Source organism: Vicugna pacos, chromosome 5, assembly GCF_048564905.1.
Source record: "Vicugna pacos chromosome 5, VicPac4, whole genome shotgun sequence".
Lineage (NCBI taxonomy): Eukaryota > Metazoa > Chordata > Mammalia > Artiodactyla > Camelidae > Vicugna > Vicugna pacos.
In genome coordinates, this window is record NC_132991.1 from 40,212,072 (window position 1) to 40,237,970 (window position 25,899).

Genomic DNA, 25,899 nt, shown 5'->3' on the forward strand with positions numbered 1-25,899 from the left:
ACATAAATTTATTTCATAAAGCAGAGCAGAGGAAATATTGCCTACAAAAAATACCACATCTTAACCATATTCTCTCTGTAATCCTGGTTCCTGTTCATCCAGGGCAAGTTTCATAGAGGGGAAGTGGAAATAATAATGCATCTCTCATAGGACTGTTGTAAATTTTAGTGGGAAAATATATATTGGTCACTGGGCATGTGATGAATGGTCAATAGGTTTACTTCTATTCCTCTTGCTTCCTTCACATAAAGATGGGAATTTTGACCCTGGTCAGCCAGAGGAAGGCTATTTTTAACCAAGTAACCCTTCAGATTACATCAAATTGAACATCTTCTCTTTGAATTTCTTTTTAAAAACATTCCTTTTCATTCTTACTTTTCTCTAACAAGTAGGAAAAGGTGGGAGCACTGGAAGTGTCCCTTCTTCCTAGGGAAAGCTCACTGTCATCATGTGTGCTCACCAGTGATCCACTGAGTGATGGAATTTTTAGAGTATCCTAGCTTCTGATGTACCTCGATATTTTTGTTGTGTATCCACTCTATAGGCAAGGACTATTAACTCACTCCCTACCCCCACATCTACCTTCTGGAATATACAACTGAGTCCTTCTGGAATGATCCAGGTCTGGAGAATGCATGCTGATATTACACAGCATGATCAGTGTGGAGTGCTAGAATTATGAAGCACATTGGAATTCAAAGGAGAACACGATTGCTTCTTCCTTTGGTGGTTGAGGATATGTTCTTGGGGAAACCAAGATTTGGATAGAGAAGAGGAGGTAGACTGTCACAGGGAAGAATACGGAGAATGTGGAGTAGTTAATTTTCTTTCTTTTTTCCTTTTTGAAGAAAAAAGAGGAGAAGAATATTCGAGAAAGAAGGAATAGGCCTGTTTCGATGGAGCTGAGAGTTTGTATATTATAATCATTAATCATAGGAACGGTTGCCAAGCTTTCATCATAAAAATATTCTTGAGAATTCATCAAGCTCTATTGCCTATTAATTCCTGTTGATGCATTTTATTTTGCATCTTCAGTGACAAGGGACACTTTTTTTAAGAAATGAAGGCAATAATATGAAGTTCATTACAGGATTGATTTATGTGCAATATTTTAAAACTGAGTATATCATTGCCCCAAGCAAATTATGAGCCTTTAGTTTCAGCATCTTTTCAGTGTCCTTGAAATTTCTAAACATATAACTTGACATTTTTACTTAGTACGTATTAATTGATAGTGTTTTATCATCCTATATTTGTCAAGAAATTATGAAATAAGGCAGAGTTGTGCTATGGCATATGCTTTGATTTGGAATAAAAAAACTTGGTTTATAGTCCTATTTTACCATTAAATTTCCTTTTCTTGTGTGACCTTGAATATACTTCCCATCTGTACAATCATGTACAAAATAAATGTGACTAAACAAATTCACTTTAATCCCTTCAAGTTTTAAAATTTATATATATATATTTATATTTATTTATGTATTTATATATTTAAATATATATTTAAAAACCACAATCCTCTTTTATTTTTATCCTTTTTAAAAACCACATTCATGATGAATGGTATCTGCACAGTTCAAATGTTTTTCTTCTTAGATAGCAAGATAATTTTTTAAGGGCTACACGGCAGCTTTTAGCCCAGTTAAATCTTAATGTCAAAACCAACATCCTAAAGAAACTTAAAAGAGATAAAGGATGATTTTTAAAAAGAGATCTTTCTGCTTCTAACTGGGACTTGCAAGGAATCCTGAAATACGTATAATTTAACATTAATTACAGCACTTTATGAGGTTCTGTAATTTTAAACGGTATCCACCCATACAACTGCACTTGACCTAAGTAACCTTTTATGAAAGATAACAACGTATTCAATTCTCACCACTGGAATGGAGGAGGGGAGGCCACCCTTAGAAAAAGTATGTGCTGTTTTCATAGGGAGGGTGTGTCCACAGGAAGCCAAGAGCTGATGGATGGTTGTCCAACTTAAAAGTATAGCCAGAAGTCCCTCTGGTAACATTACTCTCTCTCTCAATTCCCCAGCAGACTGAGCTCCCACTCAGTGGGTTAGGCAGGACATCTGTAGGTATCAGCCAGCGAAGACCATTGGTTGAGCATTGCTGATGTACCTCTATCAAAGGAAGCCATGGGAGAGGGTTTCTCAGAGTCCCTGCAAGGAAGCCCGTGGCAAGCTTCTGCGTAGTTATAGTTTCTCACAGCCTTGAGAAACCCTTTCAGACATTTTCATAAGCCTGGGTCCTATATGGGCATGTAATTCTAGCTTACACATAAATAAATAACATCAGTAATACACTTTTTTTGTGAGATAAATTTGTCCCAAATGCCAATTGCTATACATTTCTAATTCCCTTCAGAATAAATAGAAGCTTTTCTTTACAAAGTGGTTAATGAGACAACGTCCTTTTCTTCTGTTTTTCTATTTGATGAGGACAAATTTATACATCTTCTTTAAGGTTTGAAAACATAGGAGACCCTATCTCTAGTCCCCAGAGCAGATTTGAATTTTCTAGTTTTACTTTTTAATGTTTAAATGTTAGTATATTATATAAACAAAAATAAGACTATAATTATGAAAACTCTAATTCACAATAAACTTGCGTTACATGATCATTTGAATTTAGCCTTAGTATAGTGTAAAATCACAGTAAAACACAGGCAGATTAGGATTGAGATTCTGAGGCCATTAATTAACAACATCGTGCTTAAGTTTTCCGAGCCTTTGCTCTCATCTGTTAAATGGGGATGAAAATCCAAAATCTTAGGGTTTTAAAATAAGATAGTGAGATAATGTGCTTGGCATAACAAAGGTGTTTAAAAAATACTACTCTTTTCTCCCTCTCTTTCTGAATCAAGTTGAAAGCAGAGGGTAAAAATAAATGCTTCACTGAGAAAGAAAACTCAAGACCTCATAATTCTATCCTAGGCCTTCTATTTTTCTCACTTTACACACCTTCCTGAGCCGTCTTGATCTCTTTGTTGCCCACAGTTACCACCCCCATGCAGACAGCCCCCATATTTCTGTTTCTGGTCCAAATCACTTTCCTGTGCTCCAGACACTTTTATCTATACACTTTTTAGTAATCTCACATACATGACCCTGTTCAACTCTACGTTTTCAAAACTGAGTTTAGCATCACCCTCCTACCATTAAAAAATGCAATAAATATCATACAAATGGATTCTCTTGCTTTGTTTCCAATCACAGGTAAAAATCTGGATTACAGCCTGGACTCTTCTCAAACTTTTCACACCCAATCAACAAGTCTATCAACAACTCTCCATTCTTACCGCCACTATCCTACTTTAGGCCACTGTCATCTGTTTCCTGAATTTTTGCAACCGACTTTCAACTAGTCTGTCTGCTTCTAGTCATGCTTCTCTCCAATCTGTTGCTCATACTGCAGCCAGAAAACCCTTTTTAAATATACATCACATTGTGTCTCCTCCCTGTGTAAAACCCATGCTTACCATTCTTCTAATGGTCTACACAATGCATTCTTACACACTTTATTTATTGCACTCCCTAGACCCCACTGAAAATGCAAGCATTCATTGTAGTGTTGCAGCTAACAGCTCTCAAATATGTCCCTCCCCGAGAGTTTTCCTTAGCTGAAGAGAATGTATGTGCACAAAGTCACACCCAGAGGTATAAACTTCCAGGCCCCTTAAATGAATCAGAGACCACTCTGAAGGTCCATCCCAAGTCAGAGCTCCCTATGGGATTGGCTGAAGACTTTGTGGTGACCAGGTTACAACTCAACTTCCTCTCTGCACAGAAAGAGAGAAGTTGAGTACGGGAATGCCTTCACTGCCCCCCAGGTGTTGATATTGGAAGCTCTCCCCAGTAAACTTCCTACATGAAGACCTTAGCCTCTAATCCTGTTTTCAGGAGAACCCAACATTTGGCATGGGACTCTCCTCTGAACTACTTAGCATTTCCAACTCATGTTGTGTGACTTCTTCCCTTTGCACTTTATCCTTTATCTAGTCTGACCTATTTTCAGTTCTTCAAACACATAGTGCTCTACTTTTGAGCCTTGACACTTGTCTTTTCCTCTGAGTTCTCTCCTCCTTCGTTCGTTTTGGTCTTTGCTTAAGGATTGCTCCTTTCAGGAGGCTTTTCTGATCCAGAGGCTAATTAAGCGCATTTCATTTGTGTGCTCCTGATATTTCCTTTTTATTCTTCCTTGGAGCACTCACCACTTCCATCATATATCGTTACAGCAAGTGACCGTGTCTAGTCCCTACTGTTAACCAGCTGTCGGCTCTATAAGGAAAGGAGATTATTTATTACTGTGTCCTAGCACATTTTATGGTGTTTGGCTTGTGTTAGTCTCTTAAAAACTACTTGCTGAATGACTGAAAGAACAAGTGAATGAATGAACTGTTATTTAAGACTGGATTTACAGTGGTTAGAATGAAGACATTCATGGAAGAAAAATTTATTTTATATATTTAAGAATGATCATATGCATTTTGAATGAGAACTTTGGTTTTTACTATCCATACTCTCATGTATGTGTTATTTCAGATACAAATAGTTGCTACCTCATCTGTCAATCTAATGCAAGGATTTTAAAAATGCCATTAATGCATAGCCCTCCATTGAATTGCTCAAAAAAGGTCAATTTGGCATCTGCTAAGAATTTATGTCTAACTATACTATTTTTAAAAAATCTCTTTCATAGAAAACCTGACTTGAAAAATTCTCAGAACTTATACTACTTTTCCCTCTCCATCATCTACTCTTTTCTCTCTGCTATTCCCAGCAATGGGCTGTGTGGGAAACGAAGGACCACAACTGATCAGATCCTACTAGGGTGGTTTTACTAAGTGACCCAAGAAATTAAATGGCCCAACAAAGGTATCTGAATTAGTAAATTCTTAGCTTTATGCCATAAAATGGAAAAGAAGGAGGAAATTTGATGTGACTGCCAACCATTCTCCCACAGGTTGGGTTCCCTCAAGGCAGGGCAGGCTGTTGTACGTCACAGCAGATGGACTTTGAGGCACCAGATGCTCCCCTAGGGAAGAGGGCGAAACTTCCTATGCATTTGCTGGAAAGAATGGTCACTCCTATTCTTCAGGAAAGAGGGAAGCTGTGAGCTATTTGATACCAACAATGACAACAACTGAGGGATCTGCATGTGGTCCAGGTAAAGGGGTCTGAGAGGTCAATTCCCCAACCTCTGTGGCCATGTCTTGAGATGGCTACAGCCTATCCACACTACTTGCTACTTGCTTCTTTATTTAGGCCTTAAGCTCTTCTTTGGAACAGATGTAAACCTGTGCCAGAAGTCCGTCCATTGCCAGAGGTAATCACTAATTTTCTTAGAATTTATAGATAGTCTCTATTTTGTTGACAGTCTCTTCTTTCTAAATTAAAAATAATTCTAGCTTAGAATTTAACAGTAATATCCAATTTACTATAATTGAGTCTCTCATATATGAGGAGAGAATATTGAAATCTAGCAAATTCTTACAAAGTATGCTGATAAAAACAGAAGTTATTTTCTAAAGTCCCAATATTATCCTTTTTTAAAAAAATACTTGGGGACATTACTGGTGTCAGTGGAAAATCTACACCTAATTATATGTTCATTCCCAACAAAGTGGAAAAGAGGTGAACTGGTAGTAAGACTTTCAGAGGGTTTTAGAGGGAGGGAAGCTGTACCACATGTCCGCCTCTCACGTAGGAGTTTTACTTAAGACACTGTATAGTTGTTTGTAAAGAGATGCCAGCCTTCCAATCTACAAATTTTATATGGATGGCGTAAGAATTTGCCCAATATCCAATATCCCAAATATTCATACTTCAGACTCTTCTCAGAAACTGTAACATCAAACTCTGTTTTTTGACTCATCAAAAGTTAGAGAAGTAGAGTTTATAAAGGGTATTTTGAGGGCATGCAGTTCAGTCCTTTCTGCAGTTTCCAGACTCCATTATTAAACAAGCAGACGGCTTTCTCTTGGGACCATATAGTTTTTTCCATCAAGTGTAGAAATAGGTAAAGCATATAATGGTTAAATTCTAGAGAGAGCCACTGCAGGTTTAATTTGATTATAATCCCATCATTTTCAATGACATAGAATCATGAGAGGCTACAACTGAAACCACCACCAGTGCTCATTAACAGTGTGAGCAAACAGTGGTAGTTTAAAACCAAAGATCATCTAAATATGTATCTTTTTGACAGAACAGAAGGAAAAAAAATCCAAAGGGAAAACTGCTTTAAATCAAGTGTAGAAAGGATTTTAAATGAGATCACGTAGGTGAAACTAAAAATGCACTCAAATCACTACTTGAATACCGACTATGAAACTTAGCACACAAATTGCTCAACTAGAAAGTAGTTGGACAATTCTTTACTCCCTGTGGAGTGTGAAAACCACCAGGCCCATCGCCAGTATAGGCTAGATGCCTGATTACCTGCACGTGAGCTGGACCCTTGCTGGCCTTCCCTATCATCTGGCTCTGCTTTAGCTCTGGCTGGTGGGATGTGGAGAAAAGAGAAGACCATGTGGCCAAGTTTGTCCATCCCAAAGGGCTTCTCCATCTTGGTCAAAGCAGGATGTATCCTTGTCTCTGGGAGAAAAGGGATAGTGTTTAAAGAATTATTTTTTAGGGGAAAAAAGCCTGCTTGCAGACTTAACAATATATGTACATGTATGTGTATATATTTATTTATTTAAATTTTAAAGCAATTTATTGCTTAGAGATTAAACCTTTTTTCTTAGTGTTTGCACAAAACATTCAAGTTTACTCAAAAAGAACACAAGGGATCTCTAGATTTTTTTTTTTAATCAAAAAAAGACAAAAGTCAGTTGGCTTTCAGGCTATCTTACAGGACCAGCTCATATTCACCTCACATCCCCTTGGCCACACATACCATGAAACCTCTGCCACTTTGTACCTACTCTGGACATGCTACTTCTGCTCGTTTAGGCCAATGGCAGCTGCAACTGACACAGGGTAGTCTCAGAACACTGAGACCACTGTAAAGAGTCTCCCTGTTCTCCACATCTGCTCTCCCATGAAGTACTGTGCTATAGGGTGAGCGCAGATCTCCAGGAGACAAATGTTGACGAGGGGCAGACAGGAGAGAGGAAGGAGCCAGCAGATCGGTTTTGTCTCCTTTTCCTCCTCTTATGGACAGTTCCACAGCATGGTGTCATTATATAGCCTGTCCAGAGACACCCCGCGTGGCTGAGTGACTAGCTGTGTCTCTTGGTGAAGCCAGCCCCACAACGTACCACTGGAGTTTACTCTCTTCTCCCCCAGCTCCCTGCGTCTCCCTCTCATTCACTCTTCTGTGATGGCCTTGGGCTGTTTTCTAGTCAGCCTTGGCGAAGACTAGAGCATAATGCCTTCACTACTGCTTGATAAAATAATTATGAAACACTGTAAATTCCAACAATATACCAACATTTCCTAACTCCAGCTTAATACTTCTTTTTAGGCTTTATTGTCATTAAGAAAATAGTAGCTATAAGCAAGAGAAAAATGAGGAAGGTTTAACTGAAAAATAGTAACAATGGTTTTCTTTGGTAAGTTTAGTGGAGGTTTCTAGTTTTTCTTTTATTTTTTGTATGTTTCTATTTTCATTTTTTTCTGAAGTGCAGGTATTTAAAGGAAAATTAAAAGAAAACAATGAAAATATTTTATTTTAAAATATTACAGCTATTTTTTATTTTTTAAAATCTACTTTTAAGTATTAGTCTACCAATTTTTCTTTCATTATTATATCTCAAGTACCAAAACAGAATCTAGCAGGTGCTCAACAAATGTTTGAATGAATAAGTGAATGTACTGGAGGAAGCTTATGAAATAGGTATGTCACTCATTTCCGAAAGACACTTTTGCCTCTCTACACGTCTACCACATGACATCTGCCCTTCTCCATTTTTACCACCCTAATCCAAAGTCTCCATTATCTCTTGCCTAGACTATTGCAAAAGCTTCTTAATTATAACTCCTGCTTCCATATCTGCCTCACTCCACACCCACTAGCAGCCAGAATGATCTTTAAAAAATGTAAATCAAAGTATGTCCTTCCACTGCTTCATGTATCTAGAAGAAAGCCCAAAGCCCTTATTAAGTCACACACAAGCCTCCGTGATCTGGCCCTGGCCTGTTTCTGGCTTTGTTTTCTACTGTGCACACCAACCTCCTTTTCCTCAAGCATCTTGCACTCATTCCCACCTTAGAGGATATGCCCCTACTGTTCCTTTTGTCTAGAATGCTCTGATTTTGGATTTTTAAATGACTTACTTTCTAGTCATTCCATTCTTACATTAGATACGACTTCCTCACTGAGGTGTTTCCCTAATGAGACAAACCAGTTTAGCCCTCTCCTGTCACCTCCCCCATAGTCATTGCCTCTTACATCACCCCAATATACTTTTATCCTAGAACTTGCCACTACCAGAAATTAGCTTGTTCATCTATTTGTTTAGCTTTTTGTTGTTGTTGTTCATTACCCTCCCTTACCCAACATGCATACACACTAGAATGTATGTTCAAAGTGAACAGGGGTTACTTCCATTTTGTTCAGTACCTGGTACATACCAGACACAGAATATTTATTGCCATTGTTTAAGTTGGGCATTAGTATTTCACAAGTTGCTTTTAAAGTTCTTTCATCTTAAAAAGGAATCCAAACATAACACTAAAGATTATTATCAAATCACAAGAAAACAGAAGAAAAAGAACAAAAGACCTTCAACAACAAATCCAAAGCAATTAACAAAATAGCAATAAGAATGTACGTATTAATAATTACTTTAAATATAAATGGACTAAATGCTCCAACCAAAAGACAAAGAATGTCTGAATGACAAAAACAAGACCCATATATATGCTGTCTATAAGAGACACACATCAGAGCTAGAGACACACATAGACTGAAAGTAAGAGAATGGAAAAAGATGTTGCAGGCAAATGGAAATCAAAAGAAAGCCAGATTTAGTAATACTTACATTAAAAAAAAGAGACTTTAAAATAAAGGCTGTTATAAGAGACAAAGAAGAAAACTACATAATCATCAAGGGCCAATCCAAGAAGATGTAACAATTACAAATATATATGCACCCAACATAGGAGCGTCTAAATAAACCTCTCCAAAAAGTGCATAGAGGGAACATATCTCAACATAAAAAAAGGCCACATATGACAAACCCACAGCTAATATATTGAATGGTGAAAAGCTGAAAGCATTTTCTATAAGACCAGGAACAAGACAAGGATGCCCACTCTTGCTACTTTTATTCAACATAGTTTTGGAGGTCCTAGCCACAGCAATCAGAGAAGAAAATGAAAGGAATCCAAATTGGAAAGGAAGAAGTAAAACTGTCACTGTCCGCAGATGACATAGAAACACAGAATATCCTCAAGACACCACCTAAAAACTACTAGAGCTCACCAGTGAATTTGGTAAAGTTGCAAGATACAAAATTAATATACAGAAATTTGTTGCATTTCTATACACTGACAATGAACTATCAGAAAGAGAAATTAAGGAAACAATCTCATTTACCATTGATCAAGAAAATAATAAAATACCTAGGAATAAACCTTCCTAAGGAGGCAAAAGACCTGAACAAGGAAAACTATAAGATATTGATGAGAAAAATTGAAGAAGATGCAAACAGATGGAAAGATATACTGTGTTCCTGGACTGGAAGAATCAATATTGTTAAAATGGCCATACTACCCAAAGCAATATACAGATTCAATGCAATCCTTATCAAAATACCAATGGCATTTTTCACAGAACTAGAATAAATAACTTAAAATTTTTTCTATAAGAAAACACAAAAGACCCCAAATAGCCAAAACAATTTTGAGAAAGAAAAACAGAGCTGGAGGAGTCAAGCTTCTTGGTTTCAGACTCTACTACAAAGCTACAGTAATCAAACAGTATGGTACAGGCATAAAAACAGACACATAAATCAATGGAACAGAATACAGGACCCAAAAATAAATCCATGCTCTTATGGTCAGTTAATCTATGACAAAGGAGGCAAGAATGTACAATGAAACAAAGACAGTCTCTTCAATAAATAGTTCTGGGAAAACTGGACAGCTACATGTGAAGGAATGAAATTAGAATATTTTCTAACACCATGTACAAAAATAAACTCAAAATGGATTAAAAACTGAAATGTAGGACCAGATACTATAAAACTCCTAGAGGAAAACAAAGGCAGAACACCCATAAATTGCAACAATTTTTTGGATCCATCTCCTAAAATAAATAAAGGCAAAAATAAATAAATGGGACCTAACTAAACTTAAAACCTGTTGCACAGCAAAGGAAACCATTGACAAAATGAAAAGACAACCTACAGAATGAGAGAAAAATTTGCAAATGATATACCCAACAAGGAGTTAATATCTAACATGAAACAGCTCATACAACTCACCAAAAAGCAAACAATCCAATTAAAAAATGGGCAAAAGAATGAATAGACATTTTTCCAAAGAGGAAATGCAGATGGTCAACAGGCACATGAAATGATGCTCAACATCACTAATCATCAGGGAAATGCAAATCGAAACTACAACAAGATATCACCTTATACCTGTCAGAATGACTCATTCAAAAGAACACAAATAACAAGTGTAGACAAGAGTGTGGAGAAAGAGGAACCCTCGTACACTGTTCATGGGACTGTAAATTGGTGCCACCATTGTGGGAAAATTATGGGAGTTTCTCAAAAAAACTAAAAACAGTACTACCATATGACCCAGCAATTCCCCTCCTGGGTATATAGCAAAAAAAAAAAGAAAAAAAAAAAAAGAAAAAGTAAAGAAAAACACTACTTTGAAAAGATACAGGCACCACTCCCACCATGTTCATGGCAGCATTATTCACAATTGACAAGATATGGAAGCAACTTTAGTGTCCATCAATAGATGAATGGATAAAGAAGATGGAGTATACATACATATACAATGGAATATTACTCAGCCATAAAAAAGAATGAAAATTTGACATTTGCAGCAACATGGATGGACTTGGAGAGCATTACACTAAATGAAATAAGTTGGACAGAGAAAGACAAATAATGTATGATATCATTTATATGTGGAATCTAAAAAATATAACAAACTAGTGAATATAACAAAAAAAAAACCCAGACTCACAGGTATACAGAAAAAACTAGTGGTTACCAGTGGGGAGATGAAAGGGGGGAGAGCAAACGAGTGGGGGAGTAAGTGGTACAGACTATTACGTATAAAATAAGCTACAAGGATGTACTGTACAACACGGGGAATATAGCCAATACTTTATAACTATAGATGGAGCATAACCTTTAAAAATTGTGAATAACTGTATTGTGCATCTGTAATTTATATAATTTTGTACAGCATCTATACTTCAGTTAAAAAATAAATCAAAACACAATAAAAATAATAGCATAGGTCTATTAAGTGACAAACACATGAATAATACCTAGACTTTGGTACCACAGTCCATGCTCAATAAATATTTGTTGGCTTAAGAAATAAATAAAAGAATGAATGAATTTTTGAAAAGTTATTTCATCTTAGGAATGTTATTCTGAAACTTCAGACAGCTTTAAGTTGAATCTGGTGAAGGAAAAACAAGCAAATGAAATACTTCTTTGATCAAGGTACTCTGCAAAGAACTTAACAATATTCAGTTACTTATCTTGAAAAACTGGGTAAGGGTTAGGACAATCCTTAGGAAGAACTAACTGTTCACTGCTTAAAACTTTCATATTGTGTTACCATTTTCTATCCTTTTAAAAAAGTATTTTATAATCTTTTTGGAATTTTAAAATACATTAGTGTTCCCACATTTTGGAGTTGACGTTTTCTATATCTAATAGAAGTACATAACTCTTCAAGCTGAGGTGATTCTAGTTTTGCTTTACTTGCAGGCAAATACTTGAGGTTATTTCCCTCCAGAATTTAAGACTGAGAGTCCCCAAAGCAATTTCTTCTAGTAATTGCTTCACTAAAAATTGCTTCACGATCTTTTTAGCTTGAGCTCCCACTGCTGTTATCAGAAACTTGACATCATCAGACAGTGAAGCAAGAGGTACTGACAACAGAGGCCGAGTGATGGCCTCAGCTTCGTCTTGGCATTTTTGTATGAAACAGGCTCTAACTATCAGCTGACAAATAAAGAAGTCGGCGAGATTGCTGCCACCAGAAAGCCCTTCCTGGAATTAAAATCTCAGGCCAGTATTCCCCAAGAGCTTTGGGGGCTACATTGAGATTTCAGTTTCAGGTACATTGAGATTTCAGTTTCTTCTACACTTATCTGTTCATCTGTCAACACACACATCTTTACGCACTCAAGAAAAGTAATATGAAGATATACATATATGTACGTGTATATGTTATAACACCCCCCCAACAATCCTAGTTCAGTGCCCTAGGGATATGGTATAAGAAAATTTTTTTTAGAAGAAAGGACTTTATATTGTAAAAGACATCCCCACAGAACTTCTTTGTTTTTATAATATGCTGTCTTTATTTCCTGAGGTAGAATGGGCTCTGTAGAAATCCAGTAAAACTGCTAGCTTCCACATTGGTGTGATGTCTGCAGATGGAATTAAAAACACTTTCATGTGCCCTTTAGCAAAATTACCACTTTCTAGCCATGTTTAAATCAGGCGTAAGTGCTTCAGTGTCTGCCAGTAACAATACCAATGTTAAACAGTGACTGTGAGGCACGTAAAATGTTTCATCAATGTTTTTTCTAAAGCCTCCCACGCTGTCTTTATAGAGGGGAACTAAGTATAAGATACTGGATATTTTCTGTGCACTTTGGATGAAATATTTCAATACAGTTGTTGGGAAGGTGTAACATTCAAATGGCTCAACTGCACTGTATTTTTCTCTTTTAGTTGTACATAACTAAAATGACCTTCACTTTTCAGTAGAACACATCTCTTATGCTTCCTTTTAGCCCATGGCTGATTGGTAGAATGGAAAGGGCAGATATGACTCCATCTCCATATCTAACCTGTAGAGCACCATACAAATGAAAACTTCTTAGTCCTTTTGACTCAAGAAGTAAAATAACTGTACACGTTAAATCACCCCTCACCGAGAGATTAAAAGGTATGAATATAATTTTTTAGAAATCAAGCTCTAAATATTTAATAATAGATTTAAACTGGTCTCGTCAGTTTAGTGATACCTATTCTCTAACTGAAGTACCATATTTGCTTATGAAAATTGGACTCATTTACTATCGTCTTGTTTCTTGTGTTTATAAAAAATATCAAGCAACCACTCACTGGTTCTTTACTCTGTTCTTCAGGCTAAGAAAATCAAATGTTGATTTTTTTTCTAGTCTCTATTTCATTATGTTCCAGTCATCCTCTTTTTCTGTCTAGGTTTAGGACACTCCCTAGTAAAATAAAGTATGTTGTAAGTTTTGAATAGCAGGTGCGACCATAATCATGCTTTAAAGTATGTTCATACTGAGGCTAGCTCTTTTTTACTCTAAATCAATCTTATTTTCACAATATTTTTGTTCGTTTGTTTTCAAGAAGACATAAGAGCTTTGGAGTCCACTGCTAAACACAATTAGAATCTTCTCATAAAGTAAGCTTTGTACTTACTATTCTTTAAAATAACAGAAGCAGTTAAAACTAATACAAATATGAGAAACACATGCTATAGATAAATTATTCTTTTTTAAAACTTGTGGTTTATCTAGTCTCAGATTTTAAGTGTTATTCTTTTTACAAGGTAAAATTAGTTGGTAAATGTTTTGAAAATTTGAGTCTATCAAAATACTAAAGAGAGAGAAGCAAGATGGCGGAGTAGAAGGACGCTTGTAGCTCACCCTCTCCCACAAATACAACAAAACTCACATCTATGGACCTATGCAGTCAACCAGAGCACCTGCCTAACTCTGACAGAACATCGCCCTCTTTGAAAGACAAAGACACCAAAAATCTGGTAGGAGAAAAGGGAAAAAGAAAGAAAAAACAAGCAAAACAGTGCGGGACCAATCCCACAGGGAGGGAGCAGCAAAGGAGGACTGGCGCTCGTTCGCTGGGTCTCCGCTCTCCAACGGAGAGGCCAGTGGGATAGAGGGGGAAACTCCGAGGCTCAGATCTGCCCCGAGAACCCCTTGACCAACAGAACTGAGTTAAATAGGCACAAAGGGTCCCCGTGACACCCAGCCCAAGACGCAAGCCAGCAGCTGGGAGCCGGGACAGGCCACCCGAGAGGCGTGGAGGACTGGGGCAACTGCACTGAGGCAGCCCCAGGGGACTGAAGGGGGCTGCACGCCATGCCTGGGAGGGAATGCAGAGCAGAACAACCTAGGTCCCCCATAAACTGCGAAAAAAGGAAAGCAACATGGCTGGTGTGCCTTGGGGGGGGAGGGGCACCATAGCCTTTGTCTCCTCAGACCTGCGCCACCCTTACTGGCGCTTCTGAAGAGAAGAGAGGCAGGGCACAGCCAGGGGCTCCGCAACCTCCTAGGCAGGACTGAGACTTGTTTACAACCCGAGGCAGATAGGATCTTTCTGCCCTGGTCCCTCAAAGAACTCATGCCACCAAGAGAAACAAGGAGCTGAGATTTGGCACAGAGCAGGGGCAGGGCTGTTCCACGGTCTTCCCCGAGCTGGCCTTTGGAGTGCCAACCCAAGGCGGAGCAGGCAGCTGCACAGAGCAGCAGAGCAACCGGTACCAGGAGAGGGTGGGTGGCCCCCCACCTTTCTGGCAGGAACGCAGCACCTGACCATGGTGTTGGGAGGGGGCGCGATCTACTCACCGACAGCCACTAGGAGCAGCACAGACAAGGGCGCCAACAGAGGGCCTCTGGAAACAGCAAGCTGAGTACGTGAAACAGGACGAAGACACAAAGACCTCTCAATAAAATCATTAAGAGCACACCGTCTCCAGGAGAATTAGATAACTGATACTTCTTAAGCCACAGAGCCAGAGAGATATGAGCAATATGAAGAAGCAGAGGAACCACTCCCAATTAAAATATCAAGAAAAATCCCCTGATAGCACGAGCAAGAAAATAGACATTGATGGCCTACTAGATCAAGACTTCAAAAAAGGAGTGATCAAAGTAGTGAACTAAAAGAAAGTGTTTAGAGATATAAAATATGTCAAAAATGAAATAGAAGCTATAAAGAAGAACCAAGTAGAATTAGTAAACTCATTTGCTGAGATGAGAGCTGACCTAAAGGCTGTACAAAGCAGGCTAGATAATACAGAGGAATGAATAAGTGACCTAGAATACAGGACAACAGAAAGCACCCAATCCGAACAGCTGAGAGAAAAACAAATAAAAAACAATGGAAATAATATAAGGGACCTATGAGATAATATAAAGTGTGCCAATCTACGCATAAAGGGGGTTCCAGAAGGGGAAGAAAGAACAAAGGGGACTGAAAAGGTATTGGAAGAAATTGTGACTGAAAACTTCCCAAACCTAAAGAAGGAATCAGATGTCCAAGTACAGGAGGCTCAGAGGGTCCCAAACAGGAAGAACCCAGACAGACCCACACGAAGACATATCATAATCAAGATGGCCAGAGTCAAGGATGAAGAAATGATCCTAAAGACAGCAAGAGAGAAAAACAAAGAGTGAGTTACAAGGGAACCCCCATAAGGCTCTCAGTTGATTTCTCTACACAAACACTACAGGCCAGAAGGGAACGGCAAGATATATTCAAAGTCCTGAATGAAAAAAAGATGCAGCCTAGGATACTCTATCCAGCAAGGCTATCCTTTAGAATAGAAGGAGAGATAAAGAACTTCACAGACAAGCAAAAACTAAAAGAGTTTAGCAACACTAAATCTATGCTAAAAGAAATATTCACAGGTCTACTCTAAACAGAAAAGAAGCAGGATGCTACAAAAATGAGAAACTCATAACTGGAAAGGAGATAACTGCCATGAATTACAAAAAGAATAAACACAAAATTGTAAAAGAAGACATCTAAATCATTAAGAGTGGGAGAGGGAAGCAAGGAAAGCCACTGTGGAAAACAGTATGGAGGTTCCTCAAAAGACTACCATATGACCAGGAATCCCACTCCTGGGCATATATCCAGAAGGAACCCTACTTCAAAAAGACACCTACACCATAGTGTTCATAGCAGCACTATTTACAATAGCCAAGACATGGAAACAGCCTAAATATCCATCAACAGATGACTGAATAAAGAAGAGGTGGTATATTTATATGATGGAATACTATTCAGCCACAAAAACCAACAACATAATGCCACTTGCAGCAACATGGATGTTCCTGGAGAATATCATTCTAAGTGAAGTAAGCCAGAAAGAGAAAGAAAAATACCATATGAGATTGCTCATATGAGGAATCTAAAAAAAAAAACAACCAGAAATACAAAACAGAAACAGACTCATAGACATAGAATACAAACTTGTGGTTGCCAAGGGAGTGGGGAGTGGGAAGGGACAGACTGGGATTTTAAAATGCAGAATAGACAAACAAGATTATACTGTATAGCACAGGGAAATACATGCAAGATCCTGTGGTAGCTCATAAATATATTCATTGTCACAAAAAAATGTGACAATGAATGTTCATGTGTAACTGAAAAATTGTGCTCTACACTAGAATTTGACATAACATTGTAAAATGACTATTACTCAATAAAAAATGTAAAATGAAAAAACACAAACAAAAAACAAAACAAAATACTAAAAAAAAAAAAAGGCAGCAGTTCTAATACCTTTGTGTTTGTTTAGAGCTGCCTGATGAATAACTGGGCGGCTTATCTCACCCACTGCCTGTGTCCTTGAATACAATTCTGTGTAACCTATATGCCACTTGGGCACTAGAAATCCGTGTCAGTTACAGCACTGCTATGTTTTGTTACATTCTGCCTTTCTCCCTTCACCGTGAAACAATTACCTTTCACACATGAAGCTCCCAATAAATGTGAACCAGTTGGAATGATTCCTAACATGACCTTAAAAGAGTATCCAAGTAGATAGTGAAGCTTGGATTCTGAAAGTATCCTCCCCTGGCAACCTGCCCACCATCTGCATTGACCTGGTTATGCTTCCTGCCCAAAACCTCATACTCATACTCTGGGGCCAAATCTGCCTCAAGGTTAAAGCCTCAGGATAGCAATCCAATTTTAGATAACCCCTTTGCCCCAAGCTCATTCCACCTGCTTTATGTCTAAACTGATTACAAAATTCACTCACTAGAATGAACCCTGACCTGTGAAACCTCACCATTATTATTCACTGGACTATAACGTACATCAGTTCTACCAGCCATTCTTTATTTGGAAGCTTAGTTTCCATTATTCTTCTTTGGGTAAGAATGCCAGGAGTCACTCTGGGCAAATAACCTCTCCTCATTTTGTGCAGTCAAGGTGTCTGGGTCTCTGCTGGTCAAGTGGAAGAGTGAATGACTCAGGCTGGGCCAACCGGGTTCCCTCTCTCTCAGGACTTGGAACCTGGAGCAGACTGAACACAGGCAGAAAAAGTGACCAGAGCCTGCTCATTTTGGGAGTCGTCCTCTGATGAGTTTGCTACCTTGGATCTTTAGATTCTTGTTCATAGCTTTTTTTTTTTTTCCCTGAGTCCTCTTCTTTAAATTTAAAATCCTTCCTGTTAATTTTGAACTACAAAATTTCCTTATAATACTTTATGTAGCCAGAGTTGATTTGGTTGCTTGTAACCAAAGAATTCTGGCCAAAATATATTGCTTTCTTGAGCATAGGTCTGAACTGCGTCTATATTCCTTATGGACTTAATCAACAATTATTTCTGAATGTGTACTTTTGGGAAAATTTTGACAGTTTTAGAAATGATTTCAAGGGGTGACATGATACCAGCTTATTTAATAAGCCTAGTTAAAGAGAAAGGTAAATTAAAATTTAAGATTCCTGGTCATGTAGTATTAATTTGGGTGCCTCTAAAGAGCATATTTCTATGTTGGATTAAGGGGGAGATAAAAAATAATATAAGATCCATGTCTCTATACTGAATGAAGATTTAATAGTTAAATGAGGTTATATTAGACACAACCACAGGAAGTTAAACAAAAATGTAAATCTTAAATAAAAATTAAAGCACAATACAAAAAACATCATAAGGCAATCATAGGATTCATTGCTAAGTGAGAGAGAGACCTAACATGCGCTGCAATGTCAGAGGAAGGTGAGACACCAGTGTGTTGAGTGATCTAAGAAAATTTCAGAGACCTGGAGGAGATTGGATTGAACTGGGCCAAGAAGGATGGGCTGTCCAGTAGAGAAGTGCTGTTCATTTAAGGGTATCCCTCAGCTCTGCGAAGGATGCCAAACCACAAGAGAGGACAGCAGTAGAGGACACATAATAATAATATTCCCAAACTGACCTCGGGCACACCCATACCTCACCACTTTTACATCCTCCGATTCACCTCTCACATTAGCTTTCTGACTTTCTGTTTGCTTAGATCATCTGACTTGGCAACTCTTTTGATTAGATCTCAGGGCTCTGGATCCCCCCACTTCACATGCAGGTTGGAGATTGCCTCCTTCCTCCAATATTGATTTTGGAGTGTCCCCTTGGTGATGCCCTTCTTCCAACTGGCTCCTCTCCTGACAGACAACCGCCCTTTTGAGTAGCACCTCCTGGGTACATGCCAAGCTTCTCTCCTTTACAGTTCCCACCAGCTGTACACAAATAACTGAGAGGAGCTGGAGAGACTGACAGAGACTCGAGTGATCAGCCCAGACAAACTAGCATGAGGCTAAGGGCAGATGCAGAAAAGTGTAGCTATAGTCAGGGGAGCAGTGGTGTCTCACTGGGGTGACAGGCCTGAACAGCTGAAGAGTGAAAGAAATTAAAATGATTGGGCAGGTTGATGGCACCAGGATAATCAGTGTGGATTTCATCCTGTCAGTAATGGGAGCACACTGATCGTTTTTAAGCGGTGTCATCTATATGAACATAGGCTAAAATTTAGAAAGATTAATTTGGAAAGGTTATGACTAGGAGATTGAAAACAAGATACTCTTTCAATAGCCTAGATATGAAGACAGGAGTCCTTGGCTAGATGGTGACAGCGTAAGTGACTGATGTCAGAGATATAACAGCATTCCTAAGACCCCAGATGGTTTTCATTGTGCTGGGTCTATGCAGAATAAACGATCAACAATTATTCTACAGATTTCAGAGTGAGCCATGAGAATAAGAAAAATAATTCTTCAAAGCTTTTCCATTTGAGATGTGCAGACATAGAATGATCAGTACTGTCACCAAAGTGGTGGCATGGGAGACCCCAGCCTCCATCCTCCCACAAAGATCAAAATGAGACAACTACCCATGAACAAAAACTGCTCTGGGAGAGCTCAGGAAGCCCACTGAGGAAGCTTGAGCAACACAGTGGAACAAAAAACCTGAGAACACAATAATGGAAGGAAAAACAGCTCTATTTTGCATGCATCATCCCAACCCCGTAGGCTGACACTGCTCACTCAGCACCAAGAAGCAACTCCCCAACTGGGAAGATTTTCCTTCCTCGGGAAAGGGAGGATGGGGTGAATGTCCAGCTTCCCCAGCCTTTGGGGCACTGCACAAAGGACCTGCTTCAGATGCACGGAAGAGACCAGCAAAGCTGAGATGTATGGAGGTGGCTAGAAACAAGGAAGAAGAGCAGGGCTACAATGTCAGACCTGTAATGGGAACAGCCACGGTGCGCAGCGATCTGCTCTGCAAAGCAGCCCTGCAGCTTTTGCTACTGAGGAAACCAAAGGCTAACATAGTTACCGTGGACCTCCTGCAAATTTCACTGGCTTTTTACCCCACGGATATTTGCATCCACGGGTACCAATGGCCTGAGTGCCTTCCTGTTTCCTCTTCTTGATGCTACCAGAGCCCAAGATTCTCAACAGCAGCCATTCCAGGCCTCTGCAGCTGCGCAAGTGCAAGATGCCAGCCTAGACCCCACAACTGACCGCCACCACCAAGCCTGCCCTCAAGGCTAGCCTCTCAGGCTGCGTTCCTGCACACGGCTGGCCTGACGCTTGTCACAGGCCTCCACTGCTGTGCCTGCAACTGTGGTGAAACCCTATAGTTAAGGTAGTGCACACCAACAGCCACGGCCCCCATATCTGTGTATAGGCTCGGATTCAGCCTCATCTCCTATCACTGGCCTGTACACAGGGCTCACCCGCAGCCTGCCTGTCCAGCCGTGCACCTGCATGGCCCTTCCGCATCTCCTGATATTGGCCTCCACTGCTGCACATGCACCATGGCAAGACCCCGCAGTCACAAGAGCACACATGGACAGCCAGGGCCTCCACGGCTATAAGTAAGCCAGGAGTTGACCTCATCCCTTGCAGGTACTCCTGCCCTTGCCACTGTGCATGTCTGCTACTGGCCCAGCTACTAACCAGGCACCTGCAGCTGGCCCCCACTGCTGAATGTGTACACACCACAGGTCCAGCCACCACCACTGTCTGCCATGGTCCTTGAGTTGCTGGACCTATAGGTGCTGCTGCCCCAACAGTCCTAGTGTACACTGCAGATTCCCACAGCGATCATCAAGGACCACACGGTTGTCGAAGCTTTGGAACCCAGCAGTGTGGGCTCATAAGACATCATGTCCTCCCATACTTGATGCCACATGCCCCAGGACCTGCTGCCCTATACCTCTAGGCCCAGCATCACAGCATGCTCTACCATGCCTCCATTTGCAGGTAAAGGTCTTTTCTTACTGAGTTTAAGTATTTCAAATGCACGGACACCTACACAATGCTATAGAGATCACAAAGAATCAAGGGAACATGACACCACCAAAGGAATACAGCAAACTTCCAGGGATTGACACCAAAGAAACAGAGGTACATGAATTTCCTGACAAAGATTTCAAAACAAACGTAAAGATGCTCAGGGAGCTACTAAAGAGCACAGATAAACAATTTAACAAATTAGGAAAATAATATGAGAACAAAATGAGAAATTCAATAAAGAGACAGAAAACATTAAAACAAAAAAGACCCCAGAAATTTTGGAACTGAATGATACAATGACTGTACTGAAGATTTCAGTAGAGAGCTTCAAGAGCAGACCGGATGTCACATAAGCAGACCAATGTCACAGAAGAAATAATCAATGAGTTCAAAGACAGATCATTTGAAATCATTCAGTCAGAGGAGCAAAAAGAAAAAATAAATTTTTAAAAAATTAAGACAGTCTATGACAGTTAAGGGACACCATCAAGACAAACAATCTTGCATCATTCAAGTTCCAGAAAAAGAAAAGTTGGGAAAAGGAGCAGAAAGCTTATTTAAAGAAATAGTGGCTAAGAACATCCCAAACCTGGGTAGAGATTTGAAAATCTGAATTTATGAAGCTGATAGGCTACCCCAACGTTTCAATCCCAAGCAATCTTCTCTAAGACAAATTATAATATAACTGTCTAAAATTAAAGAAAAAGAGAATTTTTAAAGCAGCAAAAGAAATGTCTCATATAATGAAACCTCCATAAGGTTAGAAATCTGTAGATTTCTCAGCAGAAACTTTGGAGTCCAGGAGAGATTGGGATGATATATTCAAAGTACTGAAAGAAAAAAAAAAACTGCACTACCATGTTTATTGTAGCACTCCCCACAATAGCCAAGACATGGAAACTACCTAAATGCCCATTGATGGATGAATGTATAAAGGAAACGCAAGACACACACACACACACACACACACACACACAGAGGAATATTATTCAGCCATAAAAAGAAGGATATCCTGCCATCTGCAACAACCTAGATGGACCTGGAAAGCATTATGCTAAGTGAAATAAGGCACAGAGAAAAAGACAAATACCATATGATTGCACTTAGATACGATCTGAAAACAATGGAACTCATAGAAACAGAGACTAGAACGGTGGTTGCCAAGGGCTGAGGGGTGGGGGAAATGGGGAGATGCTGGTCAAATGTTACAGACTTTGAGTTAAGGGACGAGTAAGTTCTGGGGATCTAATGTATAGTGGGGTGACTACAATTAGTGATGCTGTGTTCTACACTTGAAAGTTGCTATGAGAGTAGAGTTTTAATAGTCTCACCATAACCACAACAATAAAATGGTAATTATGTGAGGTGAAGGATGTATTTACTAAACTCATGTGGTAAACATTTCGAGATACATATATATATATATATATATATATATATACATGTATTAAATCATCATATTGTACACCAAGATTTATACATTGTTATATGTCATTATATTTTAATACAGCTGGAGGAAAAAGGAGAGTCAGCACTGTAATATTACAGTAACTCATAAAGTCTACTTGTTAAAGGTTTCTTCCAGACAGGAATATTTTCTCCGATTTTACTATAGTTTTAAGTGTTTTCTTCTAAGCCTTTGCCTCTGTAGAGGGCAGTTTGGTATTATTTTTTAATGGTTAAGAAAACCTAGTCTTCAAATATCTTCAGGAATTTGATTTGAAACAGGTAGGATGCTATTCACCTCGTCACACTGTGCTTTGGATTAAAGAGTTTCAATTGACTGGGGCAAGGAAAGCACGTAAGTCTCTGAAGTGAGCCTTGGAAAATAAGACATTATTTCTGATGCCATGTCATTTTCTGCGTATCATCTCAATTGTTCCCAAGCAGGCGGCACTTGGCAAATAAGCCCTGAACAACAGGGGGGCCTGGGATGCTCCTCCCTGTGCTGGCCTCACTGTCCTCCACTTCCTCTTGCTGGTGCTTAGACACAAACCTGGCCAGGGTAAGTGCTTTGCTGAACTTAATCAGCTAAGGCTTTCTGTTTTGTTTTATTCTAAAAGTAAACTAGAAAAAAAACTCTCTCTCTCTTTCTGCTGACAAAAGTAACTCATACTTTGTTATTTAAATTCAGATAAAAGATGAAATTCATAAAACATTCCCAAATACCACTACCCAGAGATATTAGAGTGTGATGTATATGCTTCCACATACTTTTATAAATTTATATACATATAAACTTGTAAGAGTTTTAAAGAGTTAAAAAATGGTTGAAATAAGTAGACATATTTTCAAACACACCCCCTTTCTTTGGCAAATATTTTCAAATACACATGTGTAAAACTATTTTAATTGTAATTATAGAACAGTCCATGAACAGTTATGTGAAGCTGCCTATGACAGAACTTTGAGTCCGGGCAGGCTCCCAGGACCAGAGGGCTGGTTTAGTACATATTTGTAATTGGGGGTTTCTAGACACAATTTTTTAAGTGTCTCCCTCAGTAGAATTAACATTTGGAAGCAAGCCTGCTTTATTATTCTGTCATAACTTCTGCTAAGAAGCAACACATAAAAATCCTGATTCATTCTCCTAACCACTATAGTCAAGTAAATTAAATAGCCCAGCCTCTATGCATGGGCGTGGGGGCTTTTTACCAGCATCAGTGCCTTCAGTGCGGGGGAGGGGAGGGGATGAGAGACAGACAGAGACACAGAGACACATCAGAGAAAGCTCTGTAAGATGAATCAAATATAGCACTGACCTTCCAGCTGACAGTTTTAAGAAGAAAATGCTCTTAGATTACTCTATAACACCATGACCCTATCCAGAATACATAAAAACACAAAAATCAACTTCACCTACACAGGAAAAAAATGACGGGGAAGACATGAATCAAAATGCAAAAATTGTTTATCTCAAGAGAATATATGACTTTTTTTTTTCTTTTGAGTTTTCGTGCTCTTCCAATTTCTGCAAGGAACACCATGTTACTATTGCAAATGGAGGAATTCATATTAGATTTCAAGGAAATAATAAATATAGGTTTTCCCCAATACATCAGGCAATGCAGACACCTTTGAAGTGATCAGCATGGTTTCCCCAGCCTGGTGAAATGCAGTTAAGAAGCCAACTTAGCTGGCCAGACTGCAGAGGGCTGGCCTGCGATCAGTGACTAGTGAATGTGTACTGAGATTTGGTTCACAGTTTCTCTCACTTTAGTTTATACTAAAGCAGCAACAAGTAATGCAAAGATTAAAAACCAGATACAGACACAAATGAGTAACTGGATACAGCTCCCCAGAACCCTCATCCCTTTCTGAGGAACCCCAGAGAGCTATGTCAATAGGACTTTTTTTTTTTCAATTGAAGTGCAGTCAATTTACAATGTTGTGTTAATTTCTGGTTTATACTTCAATATGCCGTGATATGAATAGTATCTTTATTGTAACCCAGAACATTCTAATGAATGCAAAAATAAATAATAATTTCCATAGATAAATATAAAAAGTAAAAATATAACTTCTATTTAAGTATGCCACTGCCTCCCTATTCAAAGAAAAGATTGTGTTCCTCTTAATAAAAAGCAAAGCAGCAGCTTTGACAATGGGCTCAGACTGGATTTCTAAAATACTAACCTAGCTGTCTATTAATATTCAGCTGCATTGAACCGGTAAGTTACTTTTGCTAAGGCGGGGACAGACATTGAAATACAATTTAAAACAGTCTACTATTTTACTCTAACGTATGAGCTGAAGTAGGAGTAAATTGTGTTGTGTTTGCCAAAGGAGTATCACATACAGTGGAACAGGGATAGCAAAACATTTCCATGAGACAGATCCAAACAGTAAGTGGGTTCACAGTCATTTTTTTTTCCAATCAAGTACACATCTTTTCTATTTATTTAAAATTAACTTCGCTTTTCAGGTCTTCAGTCCTACCAAGCTAAGCCCATAAGCTCCAAAAGATCTCGTAGTCTTACTGGATCTAGATCTACTATTGAAAGTTTTTCTTTCTGCTAGACATTCCATCTCTGGAAACCCACCTTTGTCCGTGGGTCAGTGCAGCTATCTGTGATTCTCATTGCTATTTTAGCGTACATTTCATACAATTTCTTCCAAATTGGAATGAAAAGCTGGGTACAGACCATGAAATATCAAGTCTGCCTGAAGTCTCAGGGGTAGTAGCACGCCTCTGAGTGCTAGGGGAAGAAACAGCAAGAAGGAAGGATGCGGAGCGATGATGAAGGAAATTAGAGGGAACAAGATAGACAAAGCACCATTCGCTTTTACATGACAGCGTCAGAGAGACTGGGCTCAATTTAAAAAATAAATTTCTCAAAGAAGAAATTAAGTCAAGTTTGTGGAACTTTTTGAATAAAAAGTCACCTTATTCTTTCCCTGACTCATATTAGTTTGGTTTATTTGTGGAGCATAAAACCTAACTGCATTTTGGGGCCTGAAAACTTAATTTCATTGACCAGAAGATGGAGCCATTATATAAAGAATTTTCAAAACTTGCAGGCCAAACTGGAACCACAGTTTCTCTTTTCACTGTATTATTATTTTAAAACATTTTATGGAATCTGAGTAGGCCGAAGGTCATTTTGAGTAATGGAAAGGAGGTAACATGTTTTAACCTCACATATGCAGAGAAATAATACATTATTATATTCTAAGGGTTTTTTTTTTTTAATACACTGCTAGTATCTATACCTACCCATAACAGGAGACAAAACAGAGAGTTAAATGTTACATTCAACTAAGTATGGTCACACACTCGGTAAGTAGCAAAGACTGAGTGAGACTCAAAAGAGATATATTCCTGACTCACAGCTCAGGCCTCGTCTCCTGGATCTCAGGGCCGGCACTTCAGTTTATTCCACTGTCAGCCAAGGGGGGCTGAAGAGGGATTCGAGGAGGTGAGCTGCCCAACCGGAAAAATGCGCTAACAGCCGACATGGAGCGAAACGGCGCTTCATTCTAACACAACAAGATGGCGCCTGCGGCGCGGCGCTTGCGGCCTGCTTTCAGCTGTTCTGCCCGCACATGCGCATTGTTCATTTCTTTGTTCACGAGGCTTACAGACCACCACTAACGCATGCGTACTTCCACTTTCTTTGTTCTGAGGCTTATATAACTGCTGCGTGCGTACAT

At 39.0% G+C, this 25,899-nt stretch overlaps 1 protein-coding gene across 1 annotated transcript in view; it reads right to left on the reverse strand.

The window, feature by feature from the left end:
- Positions 1-25,737, reverse strand: part of LOC102524652 (sodium channel protein type 1 subunit alpha) — a 170,019-nt gene extending 144,282 nt beyond the window's left edge. The window contains exons 1-2 of the mRNA XM_072961100.1: positions 25,577-25,737; positions 6,452-6,607 (exon numbers count right to left, since the gene is read on the reverse strand). The gene's annotated coding sequence lies outside the window, so the exon portion shown is untranslated. The remainder of the gene's footprint in view (positions 1-6,451; positions 6,608-25,576) is intronic.
- Positions 25,738-25,899: the final 162 nt, after the last annotated feature.